This window comes from Protopterus annectens, chromosome 1.part2 (assembly GCF_019279795.1).
Source record: "Protopterus annectens isolate FY-2018-M chromosome 1.part2, PAN1.0, whole genome shotgun sequence".
Lineage (NCBI taxonomy): Eukaryota > Metazoa > Chordata > Ceratodontiformes > Protopteridae > Protopterus > Protopterus annectens.
In genome coordinates, this window is record NC_056727.1 from 64,348,099 (window position 1) to 64,364,072 (window position 15,974).

At 41.5% G+C, this 15,974-nt stretch overlaps 1 protein-coding gene across 3 annotated transcripts in view; it reads right to left on the reverse strand.

The window, feature by feature from the left end:
* Nucleotides 1–15,974, reverse strand: part of VRK2 (VRK serine/threonine kinase 2) — a 1,303,788-nt gene that overhangs the window by 743,966 nt on the left and 543,848 nt on the right. The window lies entirely within an intron of this gene.

Consider the following 15,974-nt stretch of genomic DNA (forward strand, 5'->3'; position numbering starts at 1 on the left):
TGGATAGGTATTTCTTCAATTCTGTAAACCTGCCATTTCCCAAAAATATCAAGTGTACTTAAGGCAAATATTTATTGTAAAAATCAAGTCCTCGCCCATGGATAAGCTTTTTAGAGTTACAGTTTCAAGGAAAGAATATGCCAAATGGACTGTGCAGTAAAACGGAAGTTGCCACTAGCCTGGCATATAAAATCAGATGGAGACAACAGGCAAATGTTAGTTTACCTCTGAAAGATCTCTTGTGAAATTGCTATTTCTGACTTAGGAAGAGGTCACACAACAGCAGCAACATGCATGTGTGTTGTACACAAGTGCAGGCCACTTTAAGCACCATCATGGGATGGCACTAATAGAATACATGATTGTGACAGTATCAAGAGAATTAACAACCCCAATGTGGTACACTAACAGCCATCAGTCCAAGGAAAGTTGCCCTTAATGTGTACTACTGGACTTTCTCAGAGCTCACTGCAAAACTGGTGAGCAGACCACACATTCTCCCACCCACCCTTAGGAAAAAAAGAGCTATCCTTGAGGTAATGATTACCTCCCCTTCCCCAGTCAGCCTTCCCTGAAGTGCAAAAGTACTGCAGCTTATATCTATTAAGTTCTTTTCCATAAATTTCTGTTCAGTTTATCCCACATAAACATACACATACTGCAAACCTGAATCTTAAAATAACTATTTACCCTGCAGAAAAACACATTGCACTCTACCTCTGCCACTGAAATAAATGTCCCTTAAAGTAATCGATGTTAACAGCTCATTTTGGTAAAACTGTGGTGCGAGTCTCAAAGCTATAAGCACTATTGCACTGGAGAATACCAGGCATATGCCCTAGCTGTAGTTTGCCTTGGAGGAAGCATCAGTAATTTGCACTCAGTTTTATTAGTCTGCAGTTAAGTCTCATGAACCTTTCTTCAGTGTCTTACAACCACCAAACTCATTGGCATTCTGAAAGACTTGTTTTGTTTGCTTAGTTATTTCACTCTGACAATGACTTTCCCTGCCACTAACAGGCATGTCAGAAATAAAAAAAAACACCTCTGTGTAACATTACCATCTGACAATTCTCATAGTCTTTGAGCTCTCAAAGTCAGCAAGGAACAAAAGAATATGTGCAGCAGTTCCCTTCCTTAGGCAAAAAATACAGCTCCCTTGCTTTATCCAGGTCAAGTTTTTCAACAAGTGCATAACTGATCTAACCATAGAGTTTTCTGTGACACTGACTGAGAGGATATTAGCAAATGTGGGCTGCAAATGACAGCAAATAGTTCAGCACAACCCCTTACAGTTCTAAAACTTTACTAAGTGACTAAATGCTTCTGAAAATGCAGCAAAGCATTAAATGTACACATGCTATCTATTCCTTTGGAATGTTTATACTGAAATATACACATCTGTCAGGCGACCGCCTTAACACAAAACAGCTCATTTCATTTGTGAGGAGGTGGATTACAATGAAGGCTTCAGCAGTAAAAGGTCAGAGCTTTAATTTATTTCCTTGGAAAGAAACAGAAACGGTGACTTCAAATCATCAAGCACACAGCCAGAGCACACTCTGTTCTGTTTTACTGAACATACCCAAGAAGTGGAAACATTATGTATTAATGTTAAAACTACAAAGACCAGCTTCACATACTCAATATAACTTAACTGTAACGGTAAAGAATCAGGCTTTTGCAGCCCTCATCAACCTAGCAGAAAGACATGCTCTCCCAGGGGTGTCATTTATTTTCTGTACCAGATACAAAAGAATCCTAATGCAGAAACTGGCACTGGCATTAATATCAAAACACAGTCTCTTACACTTGATGTTGTGTAGCAATGTCATCGGTCATAAATCTCCTATTAAGTGTGGCTTGCCTCCATTCATACATATGTGCGCACAAGTCCCTTTTCCATTATAGCAATTCCAGATCACAGTTCTACAAATTAAAGCATTTCTAGTTCAGACATTTTAGCCTATGCAGCACTATTGTGTGGACCACACTGACTCTGTTATGCTTTAACCCTCTTAGATAGACTTGAGGTTAAACAAAGTAACTTTTCAAATGCAGAATGACAGCAAACTTTAGTGGTTTGCATTTTTTTTCTTTCAAATACTACCAGTAAAATACTTCACTGGATGAGAAAAAGAAAATACCATGCTACTTTTTGTATTTCTGGACATCATTTACTTGGAAGAATCAAACTTCTGGCTAATATGGTCGTTATTTTTAGCGATCAGTAACAGTAAATGTCAAAATCTCCTTTTCCTCAAGCTTTCATGTTGTTAGTGTGCAGAATATCATCTTTTTTTCATTTCAGTTACAACTGATGGCATTAGACTCCAAGACAACAACGCACTGGAAAATAAAAAGAAATCAAGCCAATAATAGCTTGGTAACAAAGAGCTGTCTTTTCTGTTTTCTCCATAAGTCTGACTCCAGACATCAATAAGTCTCTCAAGGATTCCACTGCCAGCTTGGGTGCTTTAATGGTCTGCCTTAACCCCACTACACTGATAAGCAAAGCGGGTTTGGGTATCACTAAACATGAATCGACACCACTGGCAGTATGAACTGTGACCTTTGGGTAGCTTCAGTACAAAGGACTAGCTTGAAGGCACTACTTGTTTACCTTAACAAAGGAGATAAGGAATGTGAAATGACAAAGGATGCAGTGACACTGGAACCTGTATTTGCCTCCAGTTCAAAGAACACTGCCCTTAGTCTGTGTTACACACTCCGTCAATGCTCACTGCAGAAGTGGTAAGAAGGCACGACACTCTCCCACTTCCGCAGAGGAAAAAAAAAGAGTAATCTCTGAAGCAATGATTCCCTCCCCTTCTCCAATTACCCATTCTGTTCAGATTTTTAAGCAAACATTTTACCTAAGAGACTTGATAAATATCCATGCCGTGCAAGTAGTTATATGAATTTATTTCTAGCAGTTGTCCACAAAAATCACCACCTCTTTCAAAATGTGCATAGAAAAGAACTGCTCTAGAGAATTAATTATACTATCCCACTTTTCATCACAAAGGCTAAAGCAGCAGATTGCCAGATGTATGTTCAATAATATCAGATCTCTCAGCAAATGGACACGTGCTCTCATTCCTTTTTCATGAGCTGTGTTCTCACAACGTTGGTATTGCATGCAATGGTCAATCTTTGTTTTTAATATTAAGGCCAATAATTTAGAGGCAGTATGTATTGAACTCTTCTTAGGGTGTCTCCTTCTGCTTGAAAGAAATGTACTACACACAGTGCTTAAATCAATACCATCCAATTACAGCACTTCAAGACACATTATTCTTCTGTTTTGGGTTAATTATAGCTCTATCTCTACCACCTTCTTTGCCTGTCAATGCTAAATCATTATCAAAGGTCAATGAAATGACTAGTAATGTAACTAAAATATCCTTCTTTTTAACATGGTTATCTTTTGTCTGTCTCAAATACTTTGCTATTCCAGTTTACAATACAAACTCTTGAGTTTCTCTGAATTAAAATGAGAACTGTCAGGGCCACAAATGCAGCCTCCTGTCACAATCTACCTAATCAACAACTGGCTTTGGAGGGGCTACCTAAAGTGTTTTTGTATGTGTGAGACTGTGCATTTCTACATAGAAAAGACACCTGTACATCCAGACTCTGAAAAGCATCACCTGAGTATAATGAACCTCAGAAAATGAAAAGTGTCACATGTTTACATTGGGCACGCAACACAGAATGAAAGTAATAAAGTAAACCTAAATCAACATGAAACAGCAGTTGTATAAATCTCATGATGCATACTCCTGATTAAGACATCATCCTCCTAAACAGCTTTTACTCTTACATGGACAAGTGCAATATGCACTGGTAGGTTACATCTATATACACAGCCCCCATCATTCTGAGCATGGGATACTAAGAATTCATTGCTTTTTACATTGTTTAGGTAAACATTTTCCTTTCTTTCCATTTCTCCTTTTATTTAGTTTTCATGGACACTAGTCCAACATGAGTGACTGTGGAGTGGCTGTTTCTGAAAACTAAAACCTGTTCATCAATGGTCCAGGGCAGATAAAGACCAGGCACCCCCAGGACACATTAACCACCTCTTCAATTAAGTTCTCCATGAACTTCAGCTTTGACCTAGTGAGAGCATCCTGTCTAGCTGCAGAATAGTAATGTTGGCAAATTCTAACACAAACATCTGAGAGAGTTCTATTCTATCTGTGCTGTTGTGTGGCTGCACACAATAAAATATGTACTGTACCATTGCTATGATAATTCTCTGTGCTTTTTTAAAATAAGCAGCACCAACAGAAAGATATGCCAGCATATCCTCATAATTCTGCAGCTCATCAAAGTAGCCTTAACAGCTGCAGCAACTTCAACAGAGTTCAAAGAGCACATTATCTCTCTGGTAGCAAGAAAAAATCTAATAAGACATTCAGTACAAAAACTAAACTGCTACATACACATTAATGTCAACACCATTACCTTCCTGTGTTTTCCTCCTCCAAAAAAGCAAAAGCCATGGCAATTAAAGAAATCAGAATTAACAATAAGTCCACCATATTCTCCCCTCTGATGGTGCAGGAACTAGCACATAACTTCAATGAATTATATTCAATAGCTTAACTGCAGTTAGAATGTTTCTCCCAATCATAGGATCATAGGCTACTAGGCTAATGGCCCTGGGGTTCTTACAAGCCTAGCCAAAAAAGAAGCCTCAGTCAGCACCTGTTGCCCCTGTCAATGAGGGACACGGGCGGAACCCCTGGAACAAATTTGTGGTTTCCCATACATTCATCAAGGTTGGGCTTGAAGAGGGTCAGTGAGGTACTCTGTTTGACGTGTATGGGAAGTCTATTCCAGAGGCGGGGCAGCCTCTGGGAGACAAACCTTTCTCTCCAGCAGATTTTGCTGATGTCGCATATTAGATTCGGGCCTTTCGAGTGGGTAATGCATGAGAAGTTAGACTTGCGGATATGCAGCATCTTTAGTAAGGCAGGATCCGAGACTGCCTTGTAGGCGAGGCACAGATCACCCCTGAGCAATCTCTATGATACCAAGTTGACTGATAGTGATTTGAGCCTGTCCTCAGACAGGTGTTGGAGGCCATGGATTCTCTTTGTGAAGTATTTCTGTGGCCTTTCCAGTTGGTGCAGATGTCTGGAGAGGTACATACCAAACGAAGTGTTATACTCAACTATTGGTCTAATGAGAGAGGAGTATAGAGAGGTAATAACCTCATTTTTTCTGGATGCAATCTCTTTACTTATGACATGAACCAATTAAAAGGCTTTTCTGACCAATGCTGCTACATGATGGTTGAATGCGAGACTGTTGTCAACCTCAGTACCTAGGTCTCTCACCACAGGTTGTGTACTTAGGGGGTCACTGTTAATGTGGTAATCAGTAGGGGCCGTGTTTTTGCTGTATGGTATGACGATACATTTTTTTGCATTTAACTTGAGGCCATGACTTTGGCACCAGTCATTAGTTGCTGTGAGACCCTCTTGGAGTATGTTAACATCATTTGGGGAGTCAATGACAGCACCCAACTTACAGTCGTCTGCACAATTGGTCAGCCACAGGCCTTTTGTCTTTGCCTGGACCTCTGAGAAGTAGATGCCAAACTGTAGGGGTCCCAGGACAGATCGCAGAGGGAACTCCACTAGTGACATGTATGATATCATAGGTGGAGGACCTATTTTGACCTTGTGGGTCTTGTCGGTGACCCAGTTGACCACCCACCTGATGAGACAGGGACTTACCCCAAGTTGTGTTAGCTTTGCGATGATGCCTGAGTGGGGGATTGTGTCAAAGGCCTTGGCCAAGTCAAGGTAAGCTGTATGTACTGACTTTCCCTCATCCAGGGCCTTGGTGACAGTGTCATAGAAGTCACCCTGGTTCAACAGGCAAGATCTGCCCTTGACGAGTCCGAACTAGGTAGGGTCAAGTGTGTGGAGATTGCCTATGTCCTTGTTTATGAGATCCACAATAATACGCTCCATGGCATTACAGATTAGTCTTGTCAAGCTAATTGGGCGATAGTTTCCAGGGTCAGTAGTGGCACCAGCTTTGTGTAAAGGGAAGACAATGGCAGTTCTCCAGTCTGCTGGAATAAAGCCTGTACTTAGGCTGTGGTTGAATAGGGTGCTCAATGGCAAAGGTAGTTCTTGCTGGAGATGGTGCAGGATACAGCCTGGGATACTATCAGGTCCCATAGACGCTGCGTCCTTTACCCTGGATAGGGCCTTTAACACGATCTATGGAGATATGAAGTGTGGGACAATTTATTTATTTAATTATTTAACATTCGTTTACCTGGAAAGTCCAACTTGGAAAGAAGCCAATTTTCAGAGGCGGTGCGGGGAGAAACACTCCAGATGCATGTCTTTGAAATGTGGGAGGAAACCAGAGCACCCACACGAATGCAGGGAGAACATTCAGACTTTGCACAGATGGCTCTATTGCCGAGAATTGAACCACAGAACCTCTTGCTGTGAGGCGGCAACACTACCACTGCACCGTCCCTAAATATCAGAGATGTTGAAAGGGCCTTTGAGGGGGGCGGGGGGTGAAGTTTGCACTGAACCTATCTGCTAGTAGGTTGGCTAAGTAAACAGGATCAGTGTAAGTGATACCATTAAGTACTAATTCGGAACAAACCTGGGTTTTGCCATTGAGGTTCCTGACGTAACTGAAGAAGGCTTTGTGGTTTCCCTTTGTTTCAGAGGCTAGTTTTAATTCATAATTGGCTTTGGAGGTTTGCACTAGTGATCTAATTTGCTTGATGAGGTTAAGGAGGGAGTTTTACCAGTTTGGAATCTGTTCCTTTTTACCCTTAAACAACAGTTTCTTCCTTTTATTGTAAAGTCTATTGATAGAGGATGTCCATCAGACAGGTTTGTGTTTCCTTGAGGGGCAGGTTTTAGTTCTGTTGGGTATGGCCGAGTCCATGCAGTTGTACAGGTGCTTGTATACTGCACTGTTGTACTGTTCAGCATAGCTGTCTGCATCCTCTGAGGGGCTGGTGGTGTGGAGCTACAGATACCCTCCCTTAGGAGGTTGTAGTCAGCTTTTGAGAAGTTTTTTAGCCTGATTACAGCTGTGAGGGGGGGGGGTAGAGACTTTGAATGAGACAGACTGATAATCTGATCTCACCAGGGAAGAACATACTGTGCAAGTGTTGCAGCAGTCACCCATGTTGGTGAGAACCAAGTCCAAAATGTTATCTCCCCTTGTGGGGAATGAGACAAGCTGGTCTAGTGCATTACAACTGATGAAGTCATGGAATCGTTGGGTGAGTGCATCAGTGCAGGAATAGTTCAACCAGTCTATGGTGGGGTAGTTGAAGTCACCAAGGATCAGGGTGTTAGGGGGTACCATGATGGAGTCAAGTAGATCCAGGTAGGAGGAGTGGGTGTCCCGAGTCATGGAGGGGGGTCTACAGCTGGCTGTAACTTGGATGGGTGTCTTGCCAACTGTCAGTTGCACCTAGAGTAGTTCCAGTGCATCATGCTGGCAAACCAGTCTGGAGGTGTGCCTGTCCTTAATGAATATAGAGATAACACCACCCTTAATCTTCCCGACCTCGTTTTGGGGTCAGAATATATTGAATGAGGTAAAGCTTGGTAAACCAGAGGTGCTATATGCAGCCCTGAACTACATTTCCGTGACTGCACAGATGTCAGCATCTTCCAGTGCAAGAAGAGCCTCCGGTGAGTACATTTTTAGGTTAAGGCTCCTAGAGTTAAGCAGCAAGACCTTCAATTTGCTTTTTGACAGATCTTTTATGTTGGAAGATTTGTCTTTGGGACATTGCCTAAAAAAGACACAATGGGAGAGGCAAGAGCCTTGGCCAGGATCCGGAATCCCACAGGTGACAGCTATAGGTTATCTCTGGCAAACCATCAAGGCCTGTCAACCATGTCATCCCAGGCAGACAGATACTGGATCCCCTTGGAATGACACCAGAAACTAAGCCAGTTGTTGAAGTCAATTATTTTTTGTTGGTACTGTGGTATCATTCTTGGTGAAGGTAGGATGCTGCTTAAGGCTAGGTTCATACCTGCCTGGGACACATACTCAGAGTTCAATCATGTCTCTCTTCATATAGTCCAGGAAGGTACGTCTCAAGTCATTCACACCAACATGAACAATGACAGAGTCCTACTTGTACTTGTGGAGAGACTTAAGTGCGTGTGTGATGTGGTGGATTCTGGCACCAGACAACTGACTGTGACCTTCTCCTTGTCGAGCCTGGTGAGGGGGACATTGGTGTGTTTCACAATTGAGTTGCCAATGACTAGTATGTTTGGTTTATTGTTATGCCTTGTGGGCTGTGTCTGTTTATTGTTTTGCCTTGTGGGCTGTGTTTGTGAAACACTGGTGTGTTGTCTGCTGTATGTGATGTGTTTGGTGTTGTGTGTGGAATGTTTATGAGTGTGTTTTGGAGGTCTCTGCTGTGTAGGCAAGTTTTTATTGAGGACCTCTGTATAGGTCGGTGTGTGTTGTGCTTGACTATGTGATGTGAGTGGTGTGGTGTTTGTGCTGAAAATATCCCCTTTGTCAGGAGTACTGACTGTGGTGTTAGAGAGCATGGATTCCAGGTTACTAATGTAGATGCATTTCTCACAAGTAGAAGAATTGCATGTTAGGAGAAGAGGGCTGTCAGTAAACATGATGCAGTTGCTACACTGTCTCAGTATGCCCATGTCAACCAGGCTGGCAGGAGAAACTGATGGGAATTGTCCAGACATAGTGATCCAAATACGTGGGCTGACTTATGGAGAGTGGGCTTTGATAAGGGTTTGTCCACAAAAGTGTAGACCACAAAAACCTTCTTAAATGTAAAGTAACTGGCCTGAAGCTCAAGTGCTAAACCAAAACCAAGATGATTAATCAGGCTACTAACAAGCAGTAACAAATGAAGTAGAATAAAAGCACTTAAACACTGAGTGTGCAGCAAAACAAAAATAAGGTAATGTAAGAAGAACAGAATTACAGTAAAAGCAGCTGAATAAAGTGTCATTTTTTTTAGGTCAAGATAGTTGAAGATTAAGAAACTAAGGGGGTTGGCCTTTCCAAATACACTCTCTGGACTTGATAGACTGAGCTGATGAGATGGGACTGGGAGGAGTGTCCAAAATCAAAGCAAGGGTGTATTCCTTCCAAAATGATCTCACTGCACTCCGTTGATTGAGGAAAGGAGATGAAAATGGGAGGAGTGACCAAAATCAAATTTATAGCAGGGGAAGGCAATTCCAAAGCCACCAACTTTAAGACTAAAACAACACTTGGGTGGGAAAAACAAACTAACTGCAGACAGACAGAAGCCAACAATAAACAATGAAGCAAATAAATAAATGCAGTACAGTTTTGTTAACTATCACTGAAACAGAAAGAGTGCAAAAAAGTATCAGCTTGGTATATCCAGACGGTTATAGAATGCAATACAGCCAGGTACTTAGCTCTGCTATATCAGCTCTCAACTCAAATAAAAATTAGCAAAACATTTTACTTTCATCTTTACCCAAAATGTACCTGTCCAGCATGTATAACAATACGTACAACAAATGAGAATTAGCAACAGAAGTACTGAGCAAATGTCTGTGTGTATACAGACTCCAGTATGCACAGCAAATTAGAAAAATGTCTTTAGAAACTCGCATTACACCAGAAATCAGAGACAGAAACAAAATGAAGTGCTCATTTAAAATATTTATTTTTTAAAACAGTGACATTGTATAAGAGCAATTAAGTCATGTTGAAGAGTATAAATGAATGTGTCCACTTGTCACCCAGGCTTCACCCAAAGACCCAACAGCCCCATGCATGGGTATACAGAACATTACCACTTATTTTTCACTTGTGTGTGACACAGAACTTACTGATGCTAATTCAACTGAAACAGCTTAACAGACTGAAAGAGGCCCTCATATACATACAGTATTTAGCTTTTGTAAAATGTGTCTGCTGGACAGTCCTGCAGAGTCAAGCCTCGTCTCTTACAGGTGTATATTTCAAGGGTTCCACTATGTTTGTAAAATTCACAACTGCTTAAAACACAAATGCTTGAACATACATCACTGATCTAAATCAAACTGATGCATCTTTTCCTGAAAGAATACTTGAAATAGTGAAACTGCCACTATGAACAAAGTGAACAAACTTTGAAAAGGTGCCTCCTGCACCCCCACAATGAGAGGTTTCAGCAACACATACCAACAAACAAAAATTTTCACTCAGGGATCACTGCAAGTCAAAGAAATACCTCAACAAAAAATGCATTTTGCAACTTCTCCAAAACCATGTGATCTTGGAATAAGAATAATTAAGTCCAGTGTAGGACACATGGGGAGGGCTAGCCCCCTGTGGGGCACAGGTGGGCTTGCTCCCTGCAAAAATATACACTCAATTCAGCAATACAAGTTATGCACTCACCTTAACAATAAATCTGTGTTGTCTTCTCTTTGTCCACTTCAACCTTCGGTTTATCAGATCAAACTGGATAAGACCTCAGTGCCTTTTAGAAGCTGTGGATTCGGGGCTCTGAGTCCTTCCATACCCATAATCCCTCTTCCACAAAATACCTCATATCGAGTTTGCCCACTTATCAGCTAACAGATTCTTTTTATCACCTCATAGAATATAGCAAGCAAATCCTGTACCAAAAAATAACCTGGAGAAAGAACACCCAATTGAAGTTGTCAGCTGGTATGGTTCCTGGTTAGGTCCACTTCATCAAACAGGAGCACCAGGGAAAACATTTGGAAAGGGGAAGGAGGAGGGATGCTGAACCAGATGAAAATAAGCAACACAGATCTATTGTTATGGTGAGTACTTAACTTTCATATCAGATGCTGTCTTTTTTCGACCGATTCAACCTTTGGGACAGATTCCCTAGTTGCCACAACCCTGGTAGAGTATCAAAGAAGGATATTCCTGAGAATAGTGGAACCAAAAGACGTACATGACCCTGACTGTATGTCAAGTTTATAATGAGTAAGGAATGTGTGGACTGTAGACCAAGTTGCTACAAGCACAGTTTTCATTTATATGAACTATGTGCATAAAAGCAGTAGAAGCAGCCACAGGCCATCTTGAGTGAGCTCATGGTTTCTTAACTAAAGATAGTCCCAATTTTTCCATATACAAATGCTATGCAGAGAGCCACCTAGATAGTGCGATTTTTGAAACATTCTGTCCTAGCTTTGCTTTACAGAAAATACAAATAACTATTCAGCTTTTCTGAAATCTTTAGTCTTATGGAGGTAAAATCTGCATTGCCTGCGGACACCTAATATATGCACAGTATATTCTTCTTAATACAGAATCATGGAAAGAATACTGGCAAATTAATGGTTTGATTAATGCTCATTTCGAATGCCACTTTTGGATGAAAATAGGATTCATTCTGAAGGAAACCCTATCCTTATGGAAGACCAAGTAAGGCGGTTTACAAGAGAGTGCTTGTAATTCAGAAATAATTTTAGCTGAAGTCCTGGGAATATGTGTTGCTATCAGAAACTGGTCCTCTCATGGCTTCTTGGCATAGAGGATATGAACACAGTCCACCCTGCTTGTTAATGTACCAGATTACTGACATGGTGCCTGTCTGGATGCAGAACACACCCCTGGGGAGAGAGTCCTGGAAGGTCTGCAACATTAGAAGGGCTGCCCTCATCTCCAGGATATTGATGTGTAGAGTGCCTCTGTTTTTGACCATAAACCTTGAACAGTCTTCGCTTCTAAATGCTTCCCCACCCCTGCAGGGAATCATCCGTGGTTACTATGGCTGTGGGAAGATGTGGAGAAAAAGGTCAACCTTCTAGGTAAGCTTTGGAGATCAACCACCATATGATGTGGGGCTTGCACACTGTGGTAACTTGAATCAGTGCATGAAGAGGATGAAGGAAGAGGACCACTGTATTGAAAGTTTCCATTGAAGAGTTCTCATGTAATACCTGGCTAAGGGAATTAGATTTACACTGGAAGTCATTACACCTAGCAATTGAAGGATAAGTCTTGTAGATGTAGAGGAAAGCTGAAGAAGTTGTGAGGCTGTCTGCTGTAGAAAAACTATTCTGGATTCTGGTACAGCAGCTATCTGGTTGTTCGTATTCAAGTGGCATCCAAGGAATTCTACTTGTTCCATGGGTATCAGTTTGCTTTTGGGGTGATTGACTGTGATCTCCAAATACTGGAAAATGTAGAAGAAGAAGAAGTCCCTTTGCTGGAGGAGAATATCCTTAGTTGGTGCAGTGAGGAGCCAATCTTCTAAGTGTGGGAATATCTGGAACCCCAGCAGCCTGAAATGAGCTGCGACCACTGCTACGCACTTGGTGAACACCCAAGACGCTCTGGTGAGACCAAAAGGCAGTGCTCTGAATTGGAAATGTCGGACTCTCAGACAGAAATGGAGAAATCTCCTTTGTCATGTTGAAATCTTGATAAGGTGGTAGGCTCCCTCAAGATCTGTTCGTGCAAATCCAATCCTTTCTCAACAGAAACAGAATGGACTGAACTGTAACCATCTGGAACTTTGCTTGCTTTACAAACTGACAGAGATTAATGAGGTCTAAAATTGGCTTTAGATTCCCTGTCTTTTTTGGAACTAAAAAGAACAAGGAATAGACTCCGGGTTCTAACTAGTCTGGGGGGAACTGCTGGATGACTCTTTTTTTTCCTAACAGCTTGCAGACTTCTGCTGTTGCAGTTTCCAAATGATGAAGTGGTACTGTGGGAATTCTTTTCTTTAAAGAAGGGGGAACCAAAGGGTATTACATAGCCTCTGGTGATGATCCACAGTACCCAAGAATATGATAAAATGGCCTGCCAGGCTTGAGGGTGCAGAGTTAAGACCCCCACCCCCACCTCCTCCACTGCCTCCAAAGTGCAGCAGTCAAGCAATCCTTCAGGAGCACTGACAGGATTTCTCAGAAGAGGGACCGCAAAACTCTTGATTCTGCAGCCCGTCTCTGCCTCTAGGGGGACATCCATTTAAATTGTTTTCCTGTGTGCTTCGGTAGGACCTGTCTGCAAGAGCATACTGGTTGAACTCTTGAGAGTTTCCGAATTATAGTTATGTACCTACCATAACTTGGCATCTGTGTTATCTGTAGTCACCATTCACTATGTTAGGGTCTTGGATCCGAACCGGCATACTCAAACAGCTTAGCTCAAGCTCCTCCCCTCTCATGATACTATGCTGCATCTAACCTCTCAGATCGAGTTTGCATAAGGAAAAAAGACAGACCAAAACAACTACCACCAACACAGGACCACCAAACATCCTGCTAATCTCTCAAGAAGGGGGCTGGAGGGTGGGACCGTGATGAATAGTGACTACAGATAATACAGATGCCAAGTTATGGTAAGTAAATAACTATAAATCTGATATTATCTTAGTCACCATTCCTCACATAGGGTCAGAGTCCCCAGCTACCTGAATCCTGGGAGGCCTCAAGGAAGGATATGCCAAAGAACCGTGGAGCCAAAGGAAGCCCTTCCTCTAGAAACCAAATCCAACTTATGGTGGGAGATGAAAGTGTGAGGATACTGCAATCCTGGCTCTTTCAGTATTTATTACATGAAGTAAGGTGTTAAGAGAAAAAGTTTTAAAACATACTGTTATTTGTCTTTTTCCTCTTCTTGCAAAGTGAACATGTTATTTGTTGGGATATGCCTATCAAAGATGGGCCTCATCTGTGAACAAAATGCAGCATTGCTTATGAACCTGAATAATAACTGTTTTCTGCTTTTCAGAATAGAGAGATTTGGTTATAGCTCAGTGAAGCCTGGGATAAAGACGCACGGCCGAGTAAGAGTTAATTTACTGAAGCAGGCTGTGTGTCCTGGAAAATTTGAGCTACCATTGTTGAACTGAACATTTTGTACTTCTTGAACATTCTGTACTAACTGTTGGTTTGAGGTTATTTGTGATAAACATGTTTACCACAGGTGTTTTTCATAGCCAACTGTCAACGTTCAGAAATGTAACAAAAAGTTGTTTTGCTTGCAGTATAAAAGTTGATGTCAGTAAACAAGTTGACCAGAGGAGATCATCTTGGCCAACATGTTGTGTAATCTGGTTAGCTGCTAATAAAGAAGTTTTTCATCACCTGAGGCAGATGTGACTCGTTTGAATTTTTCTTCTGACATTTTGGTCCTTCAGACCGGAAACCTCTACGAGGATACAGATCAGACCGACAGAGAGACCGAAAAACCTGTGCAGGTGAGGGTTTCTCATCTTAAGATTCCCTCGACTGAAAGCCCTCTGACTGATTTGTCATTGAGAGGAGGCCGGCCGCTCTCTGATCCCTATCTGAGGGACGGTTTCTGAACCAAAAGGGGAAACGGAGTCTCATCTGGTTCAGGTAGGATGAAAACTAAATTTTCTTTTAATTTAATTTAACCTTGTCGACAAGGGTTTTATTTTTAGTTAAGGGTGGGTAGGATTACTTGTTAAGATTATTTTGTTAGGATCACCCGTTAAGATAGCCCCATTTTATAATAAGCCATGTAAAATAACTTTGATACAGTCCTAAAATAAGAAATCTAGGGGAAACATGGGTTCGAGTTGCTGCAAGTGTGAGAGTGATGTCTGTTTAAATGTTGATGCTAAGTATATGAAAGGTTTAAACAAAAATAATGTTAAATTTTTGAAAAAGTGGAAGTTGAAATATGATTTTGATGGTACCCTGAATAAGAATGCCTGTGCAAAATTGGTTAGAGATTTGAAAAGAGATGCGGGAACTAGAACTAAAAAGCAAAGACAATTGGGATTTCCCCAAGCACAAAAATGGTTAGAAGAGGCAAATAAATGAGCTATAAAAGAAAAACAGTGCCAGGAAAAAGAAAAAATAAATCAAAAGAGATCACTGGTGCCAAGTGGAAAAGTAGCTTTATTTTTAGATAAGGAGGATGAGCATACAGTTTGTGTGGTACAAAGGCAGGCAACTGCCCCACCGTATGGGGAAATTGCTGCTGCCGTACCGGCGGAACCTCCTCAATATCAGTCTGAAGATGTGGGATCTGTACAGCAGGGTGGGTTATTGGCTGCTCAAGGAAGTGTTGTGACCCCTCCAATTTACCCGCAAATTCCCGTAGTACCCAAGGTTGCTTTGCAACAGGTAGACCAACCTATGCAGTTAAGGTCAGGACCAGCAGGGCAAGAATGTTGGGCCATTAAACTTTCTGACTACTCAGAAGCTCTTCCCTTAATACAAGTTGCAAACCCACAAGCAGGGGATGTTGGACAAGAGCCAACTATTTTAGTTTATTGTCCCTGGGCTAGAGAGGATATAAAACGAGCTACAGATGGTATTCCTCATCCCAAGGTTAATTTTCAAAAGTTTTCTGAGGACATAGTTGGTATGTGTTTAAGTTATCATCTAAATGGTTTAGAAGTAGAACAAGTAGTGCGACAAATCCTGGGTCCAGATTGGCACTTTGTTTGTGGTGCTTGGACATGTAAGGCAGATGATGGCACTATATTAAAGCATAATTCTGGGGTGTTAGACACGCGAGTCACTGATCTGTTAAAGAGAATTTCTGATAAGTGGCGTCCAAGAGCAGATTGGACAGTAATAAATCAGTGCATCCAAAATGATGATGAATCTGTAGATCACTATATTGTAAGATTGACAGAAGTGTTCAATAACCATTGTGGAATGATGATTCCGCAGGATCAGACCAATGATAGTCCGTATGAACAGCAATTGAAAAATGCTTTTCTTAAGGGTTGTAGGGCTCCAATAAGTAGTTTTATAACTAAGCATATGGTAGATCATAGAACATGTAGACTGCAACCTTTGTTTGAATATGCACGGCATGCTGAGCGACATTTCAATTTAAAAAAGAAAAAGAAAGTACAAGTGTTAGCAGTAGGGGATGATGGTGGTATATTCTTGGTACAGGACCAAAGGGGGCAAGGGCGCCGTGGTGGCGTAAAAAAAGTGGGGGCCCGAAATGGGACACGTTAA